Raw genomic sequence first — 15,857 nt, forward strand, 5'->3', positions numbered from 1 at the left:
GCAGCAAGGTAATTGGCAGGACAACGTAGTTTTTGTATCGCGCTTGCACGACACCTCTGGGATATTTTCCAGCATTGACGGCAGGCATGCTCAAACGCCTCGGTATTTCAATATACGCTGCCGGCTCCCATTCTCGCAATTTGCGACAACTCGCGACGTTTTACGAGATCCTGGGACTCCGTAAGGGTGAGTGTCGGTGCGTGGTTGGGATCCGCGTACGCTATGTTGTTTTCCTTGGTTTGTGTAATAAGTTGGGCAAATAAGCTATTTTAGTTGCTGTTAGAATTTGAAGTACTTATTTTTGCTTATGTGAGTGCAACTATTTCAGAGCCATCTTGAAGAAGGGGAAAAGGAAGGTGTCCTATATGAGGACTCCACCGAAACCCATTCCTTGTTTCTGAAATGAGCTATTCTGGTGGTAAGCAGCCAGCGCCACTCATACCACAGGGAGGAAGCTATCCGCAGATTTATCCTCAGCCAGGATATTCATATGGTGAGTACATGTGCACTTGTTTTGTACCTATTTGGTGGTGAACGTATGGTACAAGTGGGATGGGACCTGCATGTTCTAGACCAGGATGCAAAAAAATGGTGTTATGATGAGCATATCTGACATCACAGCATCATCACATGTCCAGTCCATATAAGTGGTAAACAGGGCATGCATAATCTGGCACAATGGCAGGCATGCATGGTCATCAGTGCCAACATTCTGGGCAGATACAGAGTCAATGTTTATGATTATGATATAAAGGAGACCTCAGGCAAACTGACTAAATTTGCCACAGATGAGATAAATTTTCATGCAAAAATAGGTCAAATTGGGTAATTTGGATGTGCCAGAGTTTGATATGTGGCATCTGCCACAATGAATTCAATTTTTACATCCTGGGTGGTGAATAAATAAGGTAGTTGGGTACTTGCCGGGGCTCTAGCTCTAGTTTTCAAAGAAATCACCCTCATGCTTGACATTTTAATTGCATTGGTGTGCATCTGGAGCATTTGTTAGCTGGGTATTGTTCAAGGGACCAGCTGAGTTCTTTTTTTTGTAAAAGGAATAGTTTGAGATCATTTCTGGGTATTCACTTACAATATTTAGTAGGCCTGGATCAATATGCTGGCTTTTGAATTGATAGATTGATGCTAATGAGAAAATGAAGCACAGCCATGCACCTATAAGCCAGAAGGAGCACCACATGGCAAATTGGCATGCAACCCTGGCTGACCACACAGAGTGGTGACCACATGCTGCAACCCTAGTGCAAGGTTGACCAACTGTGTCTTATGGCCCAGGTTGATGCACAATATGGCCTGGCATGCAGGCTTCCATATTTCAGCAAACTGGGTCAATGGCATGATATTACATCCCATACAATTATCAGAGCAACATTATGATTCTTTGAAACAGTGGCTCTCCCTGGTTTGAGGTCAGTGGAAGCTATTTTCCATGCTCTGGGCACTCAGATACCTACAGTGCCCATCTGCCATAATGTGTATTATCTTGCAGCCTGGCTCGGGCATGAGCTCATTGTCAAGCGCCAAATGTTAGAGGGCTGTTGTCATTGTCAGTGGCTTAATTCTTTGTTATCAATTGAGTCAGCTTGTTTTGTTGTGTCACTTGTTATCACTTACCCCTTTCGCTCTTTGAAATATTTGCTGGTCACTCTTTTTTATCCTTGGATGGGGTTGATTTTCATCTCACAGCATGGACTGAGAATGCAATTTTTTCCAAGATATATTTGCAGATTAAAATGTCCTTGGACCAAGAACACCTGGGCTTTAGGCATTGCTAAATTTTGCAGTGCATGATGATGATCAGTAACAAAACTAATTGATATACAAAATGGCCCAATAATTATGAGATCAAATTTTTCATGAGCCACCATAGTCTTGTTACATTTGTGTGGGTTGCACATGCCCTGGCACAAAGAGAGCATGAAAACCTTGTTGACAAAAATATTATATAGATGTATCTTTGTTTATACAAGGTATATGTTATTGGGAAGATGTGGTGAGCACTGCTTTAGTGCTGGGACTACATTGTGATGGGATGAGCAATAGTACTTAGTCCTGCAGAGAAAAAGTTTCAATATGCCTGTATGTGAATGGTGTGAAGAGAGCCATTTTAATTGGAACCCATGTTGCTGAGATGGGCACTACCCATTTAGTGCAACATAACATAAGTTGGACTAGAGGCAGCATAGGGAGACATGTTTTTCAAATATGTGAGAAGCCAACAAAAGTGATTGCCAGGGATAGGTTTCAGTTATTAGAAATTAAACAGTGAAACAGCATAAACTTATTATCAATCTGAGCATGTTGCATGGCACATTGTGCCATGCCGCAGTGATTGGATATTTGTATAGATGAGCCTGATGTGCTGCCTGTGGATACATCTGCTGTTGTGAGCTGGCACGGTGTTGTTGCAGACAAGGCGGACGTGGGGCCCGTGGGGCTGTCGGACGGCAGAGCGGCGGCGCTGAGCCAGCCGGGCCGCTCCTACCCGCAGCCGGGCCGCATGTACAGCCACAGCGTCCAGTCAGGTCAGTGAGCGGTCCTCCGCCAGCCGCCCACCCGTCTGCTCTCCCACCAACGGTGCCGCGCGACTGATGTGAAGCGGCCGTGGTTCAGGCCGACACAAACGGTCATGGAGATTTTCCGTCGACTTCGTTACTCTGCCACTTTCCCGACGCATGCCGAGAGATGTAGTGGAAGAGCATGGCTCACTCATTCCAGCATCTCGCCATGGCTTTGATGATTGCCGTAAAACAGGGTTTACCATTGGCGTGCCGTGAATTCTTTCGAAACATCGAGAGGAGTTTATCTGGCCTGCTGCATTGGTGCGGTTGTATACACATTGTTTTTTTCTGTTCGTCCGTTCAAATAATGACCATTTGCATATGGCTCAAGGATTTGGAAAATGTTACAATTTATCTTTTGCTTCGCGTTCATCCACAGGCCGCTTGTAAAGCTGGCCAAGGAACCTTTGCCCCCTTCCCCCTGCTGCCTGGACACTTAACACGTCCCATATCATCCCGATTGTGACATACAGAAACAGTGCACACGGCTGATAACGTTGTCGGGACGCGTCGGCTCGCCCTGGTTATCTTTGCCAGCCTTTCCTGGGGTCCAAGCCTGGCGAGCGCCCCCCCCCCCCCCCGCCCCCACCTCCGAGCCGGATGTGTCGCGGTCCGCGGACGACCGTCACTGCGGGTCCTTACACCGCGGCTGGGCGTCCCGTGTCTCCTTGCTTCTCCCTGTTATACATACTCCCTGGCATACGTTTGTGCTCCGAAGGTTATGTCCATTTCGGCATTCCATGGGCAGCAAGCCTATGTTTCGGCTGGGAGATTGGCATTTGATCGAGCATTGCTGTCCCCTCGAGCAGGGCAAGCGGAAGGGGCCAGCGGTCGTCTGTTGTCTCCTGGCCTCCTGGGCTGTATTGGCATGCTGGTTCCATGCGGCGGGCAAAAAGGGACTGGCAAAAGGAGACTGAGAGACTGGTGAAAGAGAGAAAATGTTTACTGGAGCTGAGCCGGCGCGCATTGTCCAGCCTTCCGTTTAACAACCAAGCACCCGCTCGACTACGTGCGAAGTACTTTGTCCGCTTATTTTACCGCCACTGATCTTTTTTTGCCCGAATACGCCCCCTTTAGTCTGCGCCCCACCCCGGCTCGCACTCTCGGCAGAATGGGTGCAAATATTTCGAACGAACCCAGAAGCACGGGGTTCGATTCTCCGCGGTGCCCGCCCTGCCCGCCAGGGTGATACGCAGGCGACGCCATGCAGCATCAGCGTGTGAGAAGCCCCCATGACGACGTCCCGGGGGGATGGGGGAGGGGGGAGGGGGCGCTCAGCTGTGCGGTCCCGACGGTACAGGTAGCGGCGCCTGCGGCCGTGCCTGTCGCAGCCGGAGGGGACGGTACGGGACAGTGGGCCTCGGTGGCGTCCCTTCAGAGCGACGCTCGTCGCGTGGTTCCTGTTGCTGGTTTTGACTGCCAGGGTCACCTGTTGCATCCTGCATCGGACGGGCGTGGCGGCGGCCATCCGGCGCACCGCTGTTTGGATTTGTACCCGGGGATCCAACCCAGATCCCCCCAGTCGGCGACACGTCGACTCCGGTGCCGTACTGAAGCTGGCAAAATGAAAAAAAGTGCTGGAAACACCTTCCTCCTGCGATTTTTCTTTTCACAAGTTGTTAACCGACTCCATTTTCTGTTTCACTTCCTCCCATTTTCACCCGTTGGTTTTTGAATAGACCGCGCCTGCCTGGAACTACGCCTGCTTGTTAGCTCACCTGTCACAGGAGTTTTCTTCAACAATATGAAAATAAGCTCCATCTGCACCATGCTGCCCCCGGACGTGTTATTTCGATTTCGGTGATAAGTTACAGGCTTTGATATTTTGATGCTGATTCGATACTATTTGCATGCTACGGAAATGCTTATTTGCTATTAGTTTGAGGGCGACATCATTCTGGCGGTAGGAATGTCGTGTGAGTGGGAAAGTGAGCATGTCATACGAGTCTGCCTTTCCGAGCAACGTTTCTCTCATTTGACGATTTATGCAGAAATTTGGTGTGAGTGGTACACCCGGCGGCCCCGTGGTAGCTGCAGGGTAACTCGGAGCCTCTGGGCGATCGGCAGCAGCTGCCACGTGCGTCTATTGGGAGGGAGAGAGGGGAGGGGGAGGGGGCAGCGCCGGTCACGAGATCGATGGGCCGGCCACTGGCCCGCATTGCCCCAGACCCAGCCGTGATGCGGCGCCGCCCCGCGTGGCCGCCTGTTCACTATTGATTGCGCCGGTCTTTGTGCGCCAGATGGGCGTTTTTGGCGGCCGGGCAGAGGTGAAGAGCAGCACCGGGGGAGCAGCGCTGCCGGTGCCTGTGCGGCCGGCCCGCAGACGGCGGCCTGCCGCCGCGCAGGCGACGGCCATGGCTTTCTTCGGGCGGTCACCCCGCTTGTAACGTCAGCCGCTCAAATTTTCGTTGATGTAGCCGGTATTTCTCGAATGCGCGTGGAGGCTGGGTCACCAGAGGTCTGCCCACGGCGGGAATCGACCGCATCGGTCTCAGGCTTGCGGCCGCCTGTCCCATCGTATAATGCGAGTCCCAAAGCATTCAGCACCACTCGGTCGACAGCCGCAGGCGCAGTGTCCGGAACCGCAGCGCGCCGGACTGCGCGCTCCCCCTCCCCTCGCCCGTGATCGCCGGGCGCGTGGGCAGCGGGCGTGTGGGAGGCGGCCGAGACATATGGCACAAGGGTGGGCAGGTCGATGAAAGCACTACGGGCCGCTGACACCACTGTTTCCTAACCGGCGGGTGGGGATGGCGGAGCGATGGTAGGAGTTACACGGCTTCAACCAAAGTACAAACTGTATGGAGTCCGCACGCAAGACATGGCGCTGTCCCCTGATACAGGTGGCTCTTGCCTTTTCAGGTGTTTGTTCTTTGCTCTATGATAATTATATGAAGGGTTAGCTGTAGCATTGGGCGTTATGGTGAGCAGTGGCATATGCAAGTACCGCAGCAGTGGTGATGGTTCTCAAAAAGATGACAACACTGCGAAGGGCCAGTGTTTCGACCACGGTCGCTGCAACGGGATTGTATGATCTAGACTTTGCAGCAGCGACTATATTTAGCTTTTTCCGTATCTTTTCACGGGAAAATATGATTGCAATCACAGTTTTCCCTGATTCCATAAGCGAACAGGAAATGTGGAGACATTTTGGTGGGCTCAATCTTTTTGAGCCGAGCTAACGTGGTCAGCGCTCCTTTGACCTGGGCTGACGAAGTCAGCGCCCCTTTGACCCGGGCTGACAAGATCAGCGCTCGGAGCGCCGCTGCAGGCGAGGTGCCGTCGCGCTCCACGCACGTGCTGTGAACGGGGCTGGCCGTCGCGGCGTGGTGCTGTTGTGCAGTGGAGAGCCAGCGCTGGGCGGCACGCGCGCAGCAGCTGTCCAAGGGCGGCGCATGCGGCCGAGCCACTCATCTCTGTGTACGCGGCACTTGTCTGTGCTCGCCCGGCGCCCGCGGACGCCACCGCAGTCGCGTGCGGCCACGGCATGATACGCGGCGGTGCTGGCGGCGCCTGGGGCGTGCCTGGACCGTGACGTCAGAGCGTGCAACACCCCCGCATCGGCGGGACGGCGAGGAGTGATCGGAGTCGGGCCGGATGCAATCAGTAGTCAGCGGTCCACCCGTCAGAAGCGGTCCTGCCGCAACGGAGTGGGCAGAGCTGCGAATAGAGAGTGGGCATGACTGTAGATCGAAAGTGGCGTGCTACGAGCGCCCTTACCAATTAGAACTCACGGAGCGGGGAGCGTCAGGGCCGAGTGCTCAGCGCGGTGCAAAAAACACCCTCTGGAGGTGGCGAAGGGTTCTGGGGCCGAAGACACATTCCTTTTATGGGGACTTAAGACGCTCGAAAGACTTCAAAATTATTTTTGGTTCGGATTCGGAAGGCACACAAATGGTCTCAAGCCTAGAGTCTTTCTGAATCGAACACATGACCCTTAATAAGCCTGACGTACGCAGGGCAACGAAATTCATGCTTGTCGAAAGTAAGTATCAGAAGAAGCTCACTGTTCGCTCACATCATATGGCCCCAAGCGGTTTCTGGGTTTAGGACATGCTTTCCGACTATGGCAAAGTCTAATGATCAACCGTTCATTGCCATCATTGTGCTAGTGAAATCCCACACTGGTCAGACTTCGGCCTGGGATAGCCGCCTTGAACCGAGCACGGGCCGCTGCCGGCCTGTCCGCGGCCGGTCGGCCCGGCCGTTGCCGCTCCGCTTTTGGGGACACGGTCTGGTGAGCTGGGGGGGGGGGGGGGGGGGGGGAGGGGAGGAGGGTCGGAGACGCAGGGCCGCTCGAGAGCCGTCAGACAACCGGCTTCAGCGGGCTTCTCTGTCGGCTCGGAAGGGCTTCTCTTTCGAGTGGAGCTTGTACGGCGCCTGAGGTGCGCCCACTGTCCGCGAGCTGGCGCGCAGTGGGCCAGGCACCGGTGTGAGGAATGCCCCACAGCAGCATCTTTCCCGAAGTCCGCAGAGGCAGCGTCGAGAGGGATTTCAAATGTGATGAAGAGCAGCCATTCATCAGTTTATCGATGGGGGCGTGTTTCTTGTGTCTGTCGCGTTGAGTGATGACATTGCTACGATTGTACAACAAGGCGTGTTGCTTATCTGGGGGTACGCGTGCGCATTGTACAGATTTCCAGCTTGCCACTGGTTTTAGCAAGCTCGCGTGTGGGCTCGTGGTTGAGCCTTTGTTATGATGACCATGTTGGAAGTCTTGCCCTTCAGGTTTTTGGTGCGAACGTCAAGGATTCTCACATGCATAAACAACTGGTCATGCATGGTGGTGATCTTGCTGCTAGGGAGTAGATGGCACTCCGTTTAGCGCCATCTGAGCCGGGGGAGGGGGAGGGAGGGGGTATTTACCGGGATTCATGCCAGTCAGGTACATCATCTTTAAGCCGGCAGACGCCATGAACCACTCCAATCATCGCATCCAACCATTGTGGCATCGCAATACGCTTGAGGCCGTCAGTCGTAATCACATCGTTGTTCTTAAAGCCGTCCGCTGCGGTTTGCTTACCGCTTTTGCAGCTTATGCTTCGCCATCGTCGTGGGCGATCGCGATTGGCGTGCAAGGTCGACGGCCGCCGCGTTCCATGCATTCCCCGACCCGGAGCGAGCGTGGGGACAGCTGGCGGCGAGCAGACGGGCACCGGACAGCCGAGGGCGTCCGTCGTGGCGCGGCGCTGCCGCCTGGCCGCCCACGGCTGTCTGCCGGTGCCGTATCTGGGCCGGCATCTGTCGGCGGAGCGGGCCGCGTCGGCAGCGGCGACCCGCCGACGGCCGGCGCACGCTGGCCCACTGACATAATGACGGACAGCTGGCCGCGCGCGCCCGCGCGGCGCCGGCCGCAGCAACTGGGGCGAGACCACTGCCACCTGGCGGCTCGATTACCTCGGTACGTAGCCGGATAGTGATGGTCACTGACGCACCGCCGGGGAAGGATGGTCACTCCGTCACGCTGCTGCCCGGGAGGGATGGTCACTATCACACTGCCGGAGTAGGATGGTGTGATGGTGACTGTCACACTGCCGGGGGAGGGATATCTACCCCGTCACACCTCCAGGGATTGATGGCCACTCCGTTACACCGCCGGGGATTGAGGGCTTCTCCGTCACACCACCTGGGAGGGATGGCCACTCCGTGACACCTCCGCGGAGGGATGGCCATTTCGTCAACACAACCGCCTGTTACTACCGAAGATGCTCGATGGGGAGCAGAAAGACGAGATCTGAAAACACGTGGCTCGAACGCATGCAGCGCTTAGGGCTGGTCTGCGGAACCATCCTTACCGGTGTCAATGACGGGGCATTTGTCACTTGAGTTCACGTGGCCTGGTGCGTGGCGTTTCTGCGCCCACACCAGCTGTCTCCGTAACTTAAGTTATACTTTCAGGCTCCCTCAGCGGCAGGGTCAGTATCAGCGCTCGCTGCGGTGAGGGTCTGCATATCAGCGTCAGCAGACACGCTGCCCATCGCCTAGCCGAGCAAAACAAACTAAATGGATGCACGCAGTAGTCAGACCTGGCTTTGATGACATGCGTATTACTTTAAGAAGCTGTCATTGCGAATTGTAGTTGGTATCATATTGTCGGCAGACTGTCGTGGTGCGCGCATTGCCAATGCATGACTAGCGCGACACATCAAGCTCCCTTTCACTGAGCTGCGCTCCGAAAAATGTTTATGTCCTCATTAAATCGACGATCAGGAGGTATCTATGAGCTTAAATATTTGGGCTTTGTATGACCATTTGCCGTCGATGCGCCCTAAAACTCCAACTCATCATCATGGGCCTAAAGATGCGGAATGCCGGTGGACCGCTCTAAATCAGCCCTTAGGAGTTAAAATTACCTTGACAAGCTGGGATCCAGTTAATGATGGACCTGAAATATTTGCCGCCAAAATGCCACCTCGATTCGTTGTGCGTTATGTTGCGGGATGTGCAACGTTGCACGGTCCCTCTGGGTGGTAAGCAGGACGCAGGCAAGTTCCATGATGTCCCGGCATGATCAAAGCTGTGTAAACAAGGGGTTGTCCACGCTGGTATGGGGTAGTACGAACATTATTGACATTTGATCGCATGCGCTCTCAGAGTTTGTGACGTAACATGGCTCAGCCCGTCCGAAATGTTTCGAAAAAATTGCAACGTTTGTTCCGGAAACGTGCGTGAAGTTTGACGACGGTTATCACTGAGATATTTTATGGGGAAAGGATGATGGTTGGATTGTTGGAGTTGAGAACATTCCGTTGTTTAAAGCAGACGCCTTCAGCCTGATGGGGTCTCTCTCACAATAATCTTACGCACGTACTCGACGCACGATTACGCTTTGGTTTGCCGATCATTGCCAGGGATCGTTTTGCCTTTACTGGGTGTCCGAAGTGTGTGTACAAAATGGCCTCGGTGTCGACGCGCTCCCGACATCAAACCGCCGCCAGATAGCCCAATTGCGGCGCCCACCTGTTTGCACCCAACCATATCTGTAACATCTGAGACGCCAAAGGTCCTGAACTTGAATGCAATGGGCTTGAGATATATTTTGTTTTGGGATGTATTTCATGCGTGACAGCCAGTAGCCATGGCGGCACGCAACCCCGGTAACGCTGCTGTTGACTGACTAATGCCTGGGGCACCAGCCAGATGTGCCATGGTGCTGTGCACTACCAAAGGTAAGAATTCGCAAACCGCTAATGTGCTCGGCTGTGGCGTCGCGTGTTGCGCAATATGATGGAATGAGAACGAACTCCATCCATATTTCCCGTATATTCTGCGTTAGAAAATAAGCGAACAGTCATTTCTAGCGCGCGTTATTTTGTTTCCTTCTGATTTACTCAAAGTGTAGCAATTTTCTTATGGTAAACAACAAAGTTCCACTGCATTCCATTATGCATGAAGCATCCAGGCGTCCGCCGTCTATAGCCCACGCTCGTCGTAGCTCATTCAGAGCGATGCGTTCCCGCTGGCTTCGTCTGGGGCAGACCAATGTCCCCGAGCTCATTCGGCTGCTTTTCCTGCCCTAGTTTTATTGCGCCGCGTTAGGAAGGACACCACGCCAGCCATATCAGGTGCTTCTCAGGCCATGCCCGGGAACCGCAGAGGAACCACCGCAACGGCTCTTGACCGTCGTGCGGTGTTGGGAACAGGTTGGTGCCCTGTCGCTCCGTCAAGCATGCGTAGGAATCTGTCGCGCGCGTCTCAGTGGGACTTTCGAATAGTGTGAACAGTTTCTGGCTTCTGTTACGGTATTATCACCCCAGCAAAATCTGCGGTTGCATTGCTCTCTCGTAACAGTTATAAGGTTTACTTGACTTCAAAGCAAATGAGTCTAACACGCGGCCAGGCGAGGCTGCGTAAGCGTTAATAAGTTTCTGTTGCACGTGACGCTTGCTACCTTGACGTTCTTTGGCGCATAACATTTCTTCGAGAAAGGATACTTTCTTGTTGTTAGATGATGACACTCGCTTGCGTGTGTTTCGTGGTCCATACATCCCTGTCTTGTCATTGAACGCCTTCGGGAACATTATGACCAGAAGTGTGAAAAGATACTGCAGTGTAAGCAGCCAATTGCTGACATAATGCCTTATAACCAGCGGAATGTGACATTTTCTATGCTTGTGTTTTACCATAAAATGTGTTGGCGAAGCAGCTAAAGGTTTGCGCTGAAGGCGTCATTGATGAGTGTGATGAACTGGCGAAAGTAAGTAGATATCGGCTCAAATAAGATGACTTTCCGGCTCACCCAGTTTTCCAAATGTTTCAACCTATAGTTTGCTTTATGCGCCCGGCTGCAGCGGGCGTTTGAACAGCCAGCACGCACGTGCCGTGGTCTTGCGTGGCGCTCGCCCGTCGGGCTGACATCAGCGGCGGCGGCGGCGGCGGCGGCGGCTATCGCTATCAAGGCCGGACCGGCCGGCCGGCCCGTCGGGCGGCGCGGCTTGAATGACCGTACGCTGCAGATGGCCATTCAAGCGGGCGGCGCGGCGCGGCGCGGTGCGTGGCTGGCGGGCACGGGCTCAGTTAGGCAGCGCGGCATTCCTGTTTTCCGGTCGGCCGCGCCGCCAGCAGCCGGCCCGCGCTCCGCCCACAGGCAGGCACCGCCGCGCTGCTGGAGTGTGTGTGCGTGCGTGTGCGCGGGTGCGTGTGCGTGCGTCGGTGCCGGTGCCACCCGGAGCGTGCGAGGACGCGGCCCGGCGGCCATGTCATCGGCGACGGCAGCGCCGGCCGCGATCGTGACCTGGACGGGCCGGATCTGAGCCGTGTCGTCGCTGGCTCGGAACGGACCCGGGCGGCGACCTACTGCGGACCGTGCCCGGTGAGAGCCGCGTCCGTCCCGCCGCCGCTCGGTGACCGCCGCGCGTTCCGGCCCGTTCGGCGCCGACGGCCCTTTGATGCCCAGTCCAGCGGTCCAGCCGGTTATCTGACGCGCTGTCGCCACGTGCAGTGGCCGCATCGGCGGAGTGGGGATGGGAAATCTCCGCTGCCAGCCGTCGCCAACGCGTGCCGGCAGCGGACCGGCCCCCTCTGCTGTCGGTCGGCGACACCAGCCCGCTGCGCCGTGTGGGGCGGTTGTTTGCGGCGCGCCGCAGCGTTATCAGGCGTTGCGTCAGCCACTGGCGGGCTTCCCCTCGGCCGCGCCGGGCCGCGCCGGGCCGGGCCAGCGCCCAGCTGACGGCGCGTCCGCCACGAGCGGCTAATCCGCCGGCAGCCGGCGGACCGGAGCGCGACCGCTGGACCCTGGCCGCCGCCGCCTCCGAGCGGTTTGCGCACTGTCTGAGACGGGCGTGCCATGCGGGGCGCGCCCTTACATGTCCCGCCGGCCTCGGTCGCAGTGGGTGGTGGTATCGCGGTGAAAGAACCACCGTCGACAAGCCTAAAAGCCCGCAATCAGCGCCTTGCACGCCAGTAGCCGTCAGCAACCGTGAATGGAGATGCGTGCTCTTTTGCTGCTGGTAAACAAGTAGCTTGCACAGCACAGCCGGTAACGTATCGTTTTCAATGTCGGTTCTTGTCATGTAACGGCGTGGTTTTCACTGACTCTTCCCGTCCACCCTGCTCCCGACCCTCTGTCGTGGCCAGGACTCCAGATCATGCATAGCTGCCGAGCAGTGTCTTGTTATGCTCTCATGGTGGCTTAGTTTATTGTGGAAACGGCTTTGCATCATTTGATGGTGGAATGTTACTGGATGGGGAAGCCCTTTCATCGCTTGATTGCCAATAACTTGCCGCAGACGTGCGTCAGCTTCTGTTTGGAGATGTGCCGTCGTCCTCGCAAAGGAATCGCTATTGTTTTCTTGGTAGACATATTTGGTAAAGGTCACTGAGTCTTCTCAAGGTTCCGGGCTGTCGAAAACAAGGAAATTCCTGAAACACATTTTTTAGCTAGTTCAGTACAGATCCATGATGTAGGCATTACATGTATTGATGGTGTGCCAAGTTTATGACGCAACGGGGTTTTCACTGCATTCGCAACGATGAATAATAGTATGCTAGAAAAAGGCCTTGGATGGGGCTAAATCGATCAAGCCGACTTGCCTGACCCCAACGCCTGATTCGAACTTGCGTCACTTCAAGTTGCGTTTCCGATATCAAAAGTAACCAAACTTTTTCAGTTTTTGTGTCCATTTCCAACTTGTTTTATTCACAAGGTTGGAATTTTCATTCCAAGCCGACGTGGAGTTGAATCCTGTGACAAGCTTAGAATTGAGCGTATTCCACAGAAGTAAGTAAAGAACATCCCAATAAATCAACCGGTTGTGTGAACAACAAAAAATCGTGAAACTTTAATCAAAGACGGCCCGAGGGGCAATAATTCGATTTGATGCAGAATATCGCCGCCTCACACTTACAGGCGTGAGGCTACGAAAACAATTGCGTACACTGGCAGGATGTATCTATGTATACAAACAAAGCGGAACTTACACGACCTTCTCAACATGCATGTCGATAAGTGGGAGAACAGACTTGTTAAAGGACTTTCTGCATATCCTTGGTCCAGTATTACTTTCTTGACCTTGTTCATTGAAAGGGCTCGGAGGAGCGTGGGGGAGGGGCCTCAAGTCTGCATGGAGCAGAGCTAAAGCTGTTACAGGGGGCCTGACTCCAGAAGTATATAAACTGACGTCCCTGTTAGGGCGAGAAGTGAGTAATGAGGCCGGAACAAGTGATGAGGGTAATGAAGGATTACTGGTTCAGGAACGGATTGCCAGGGCTATTAAGTCCAATTTAGACGCCTGGGTCAGCGATACACGCTGAAATTACTCTTCTCCAGATGCGCACACACCTTAGCCTGGCAGTTTTTTTCCAGTCATGCTAGAAACCCAGCGCCTCGGCGAACGCACAGATCCACGCGTTGAACACGAGCATGGTCCGGGCACACGGTGGTCTGCGCATGCGTCAGTGGATGTCGCTCGGTTGCAGCTGCGGAATGCCGGACCTGGACCTTGGACCTCGGCCTGTGGACTTTGACGCAGCCGCTTCGGCTATTGTGCGGCACTCACTTCCCGTCCGGCGCAGTATATCATGCTTTTTTTGCAGCCCTTTAACAAAAACAAATGGGCGCTATATAACCGCGCAGTTCAAGCGCCCGAAAGCCCCAATTACTATTGCGAAGTATTTCAAAACCTGTGCGCTGTATCGGCGCCTTACGTCAGTGACTGAAGTGGAACATTTCAAAGATCTAACGGCACATACCCAAATATATTACATAATATACATTAGCACACATTCATGCAGGCCCTGGAATGATAGATGGATAAAAATAATGTCACGCGAAACATTTTGGAAGGTACAGTAATACATTCTTGAGATGTTCGCTTTTTGCTATCACGATCTTGTCGTGATTCTTGGGACTGACTACGGCCCTGTTTGATCTGTCGTTAGCACGATTGTCAGCTGGAACGCGTGACGTCACGTGTGCTGATGGAGCACTCATTGTGTAGGATGACGGGAACGTTTTTTTTTTTAACTTCGTCCCTCCTTTTTCCCTTTATCTTTTAATACTTTACTAGCTCTGGCTCACCGCCGACCATGAGACACTACCCAGTAGAGTGGTGTTTGGAAGTGTAGATTCTACTCTGATATTACCATCATTTATGTCATGCGTGATTTGAGTGCTTTCCATTTCCATCTCATTTCAATGTGTTCCCTTCTTATTTTAAGTGTTCTCATTTTTTCTCTGTGGAGCCGCTCTACATCTATATCCTTCACTGCTTCTTGTGTTGGCGTGAACCCATATTTTCATTAAACTCCAACTGGTACTGGCAAAAGACAGGTTCAAGACCGGTGGCGTTTAGTTGCTGTTCTTCATCTTTTGCGATCACTCCATTGCTATTAATCTACTGGGAAACGCAACCACACACCACACCAATCACTGTCACTGAACTTGTCAAGGCTACTCTTGGCTGTTCAGTTCTTTTCTTTCCATTCGTTGCATTCCCTCAAAATCAGATACATGTGTCCCAGTCGCCTGAGGTACTTGTCAACCCAAGAGCTACCAAATCCAGCACATGCTTCGTTGCCAGAGTGATTGGTTAATCTGGTAACGCTTTCTCTCCATGCGGACGGGCCGACAAAAAATCCTGGCATCATCGCCAGCCGGCGCGTGACGTCGCAGGCTACGTGACTTTGTGGTCACGTGACGTGACGTAGGGTGAATACTGGGCCGTGATTGGTGCTCAGAAACGTGCTGACGACGGACCAAACGCGGCGTACACCGGACGGAAGGAAACCAATTTTAAAAGTGCAGTTTTATGCCAGCCAACCCAAACACAAGATGGTGTAGCGGTTATCGGGGTGGGTGGTGTCTGAATCTCAGTTATCTAGCCGGTTGGACGATTTGATCATGGGTTGGTGATAAAAGATCATGTTTTATTCATTCAAAATGTCATCAAAACAGAAATGGATCCCATTCACTTTTAATGCGTGGCTACGTCCATATGCATACTTGGTGATGTGTTCATTCGCTCATATGATCTTATTTTGTCGAAATGCCGAACCATGAAAGCCATGTTGCGCACGGACGGGTGTGAAGTGTGTGACTGTATCTGCGGCCCAGTGCCTATCATTTTGGCCTATGTGCCACGTCCAGCGTGTCCCTGTGGCGAGCGAGGCGACACGACTCGTGGGGGCTGGTCAGCGCGGTCTGGTGCGCAGAGAGAAACACCAGCTGTGTTGTGGGGCTGTTCGCGGCTGAATGATATTGCTGTTGTTGCCCATGCACGCGGTGCGTGGACGTTAAACGCAGCGGCCTTGTCTGGAAACAAGCGTAAAAGCCGGCCTTGTACGACAAGTGTTTTACGTCACCAGATCGTCCTCTGCTGTACACTGTGCACTTCCTGTAGCGCAGACATTGTTGGCGTGTGTTGAAGTGTGCTCCTGACGGCGGCGGCTGCCGTGCGTGGTCGCGTGTGGTGCAGGCTCGGTTGCGCGTGGGACGGATGGAGTGGAGAGCCGCTGACCGAACTGCGCTGGTCCACAGTGGACGTGGGAGGCGCCGGCAGTGCCGCCGCGGCCGCCTACCAGCAACACCAGCAGCCGCACCAGCAGCAGCAACAGCAGCAGCTGCATCAGCCACCGCAGCAGCAACAGCAGCAGCAACAACAGCAGCAACAGCAACAGCAGCAACAGCAGCAGCAGCAGTCGTCGCTGATGCGGCAGCAGGGTAGCAGCATGAGTTACGGTCCGCGTGGCGCGGCTCCGGCCATGGGCGGGCCGCGGCCCCCGCCGGCCCCGTTCATGGTGCCCCCGCCCGGATCATACATCTCCGGACAGCAGCCGGGCCAG

The 15,857-nt window shown here is 54.0% G+C and overlaps 1 long non-coding RNA gene across 2 annotated transcripts; it reads left to right on the forward strand.

The window, feature by feature from the left end:
* Nucleotides 1-184: 184 nt before the first annotated feature.
* LOC119096162 (uncharacterized) lies at nt 185-15,606 on the forward strand. 2 transcript variants are annotated; one of them, XR_005094018.1, is made up of 4 exons: nt 185-196; nt 329-493; nt 2,430-2,543; nt 15,553-15,606. It is a non-coding gene; the product is annotated as an uncharacterized LOC119096162 (long non-coding RNA). The 2 variants fall into 2 exon arrangements; XR_005094019.1 differs by having other exon boundaries at nt 193-215.
* The last annotated feature ends 251 nt before the right edge of the window (nt 15,607-15,857 follow it).

This window comes from Pollicipes pollicipes, unplaced genomic scaffold (assembly GCF_011947565.3).
Source record: "Pollicipes pollicipes isolate AB1234 unplaced genomic scaffold, Ppol_2.1 Scaffold_1911;HRSCAF=2240_pilon_pilon_pilon, whole genome shotgun sequence".
NCBI lineage: Eukaryota > Metazoa > Arthropoda > Thecostraca > Pollicipedomorpha > Pollicipedidae > Pollicipes > Pollicipes pollicipes.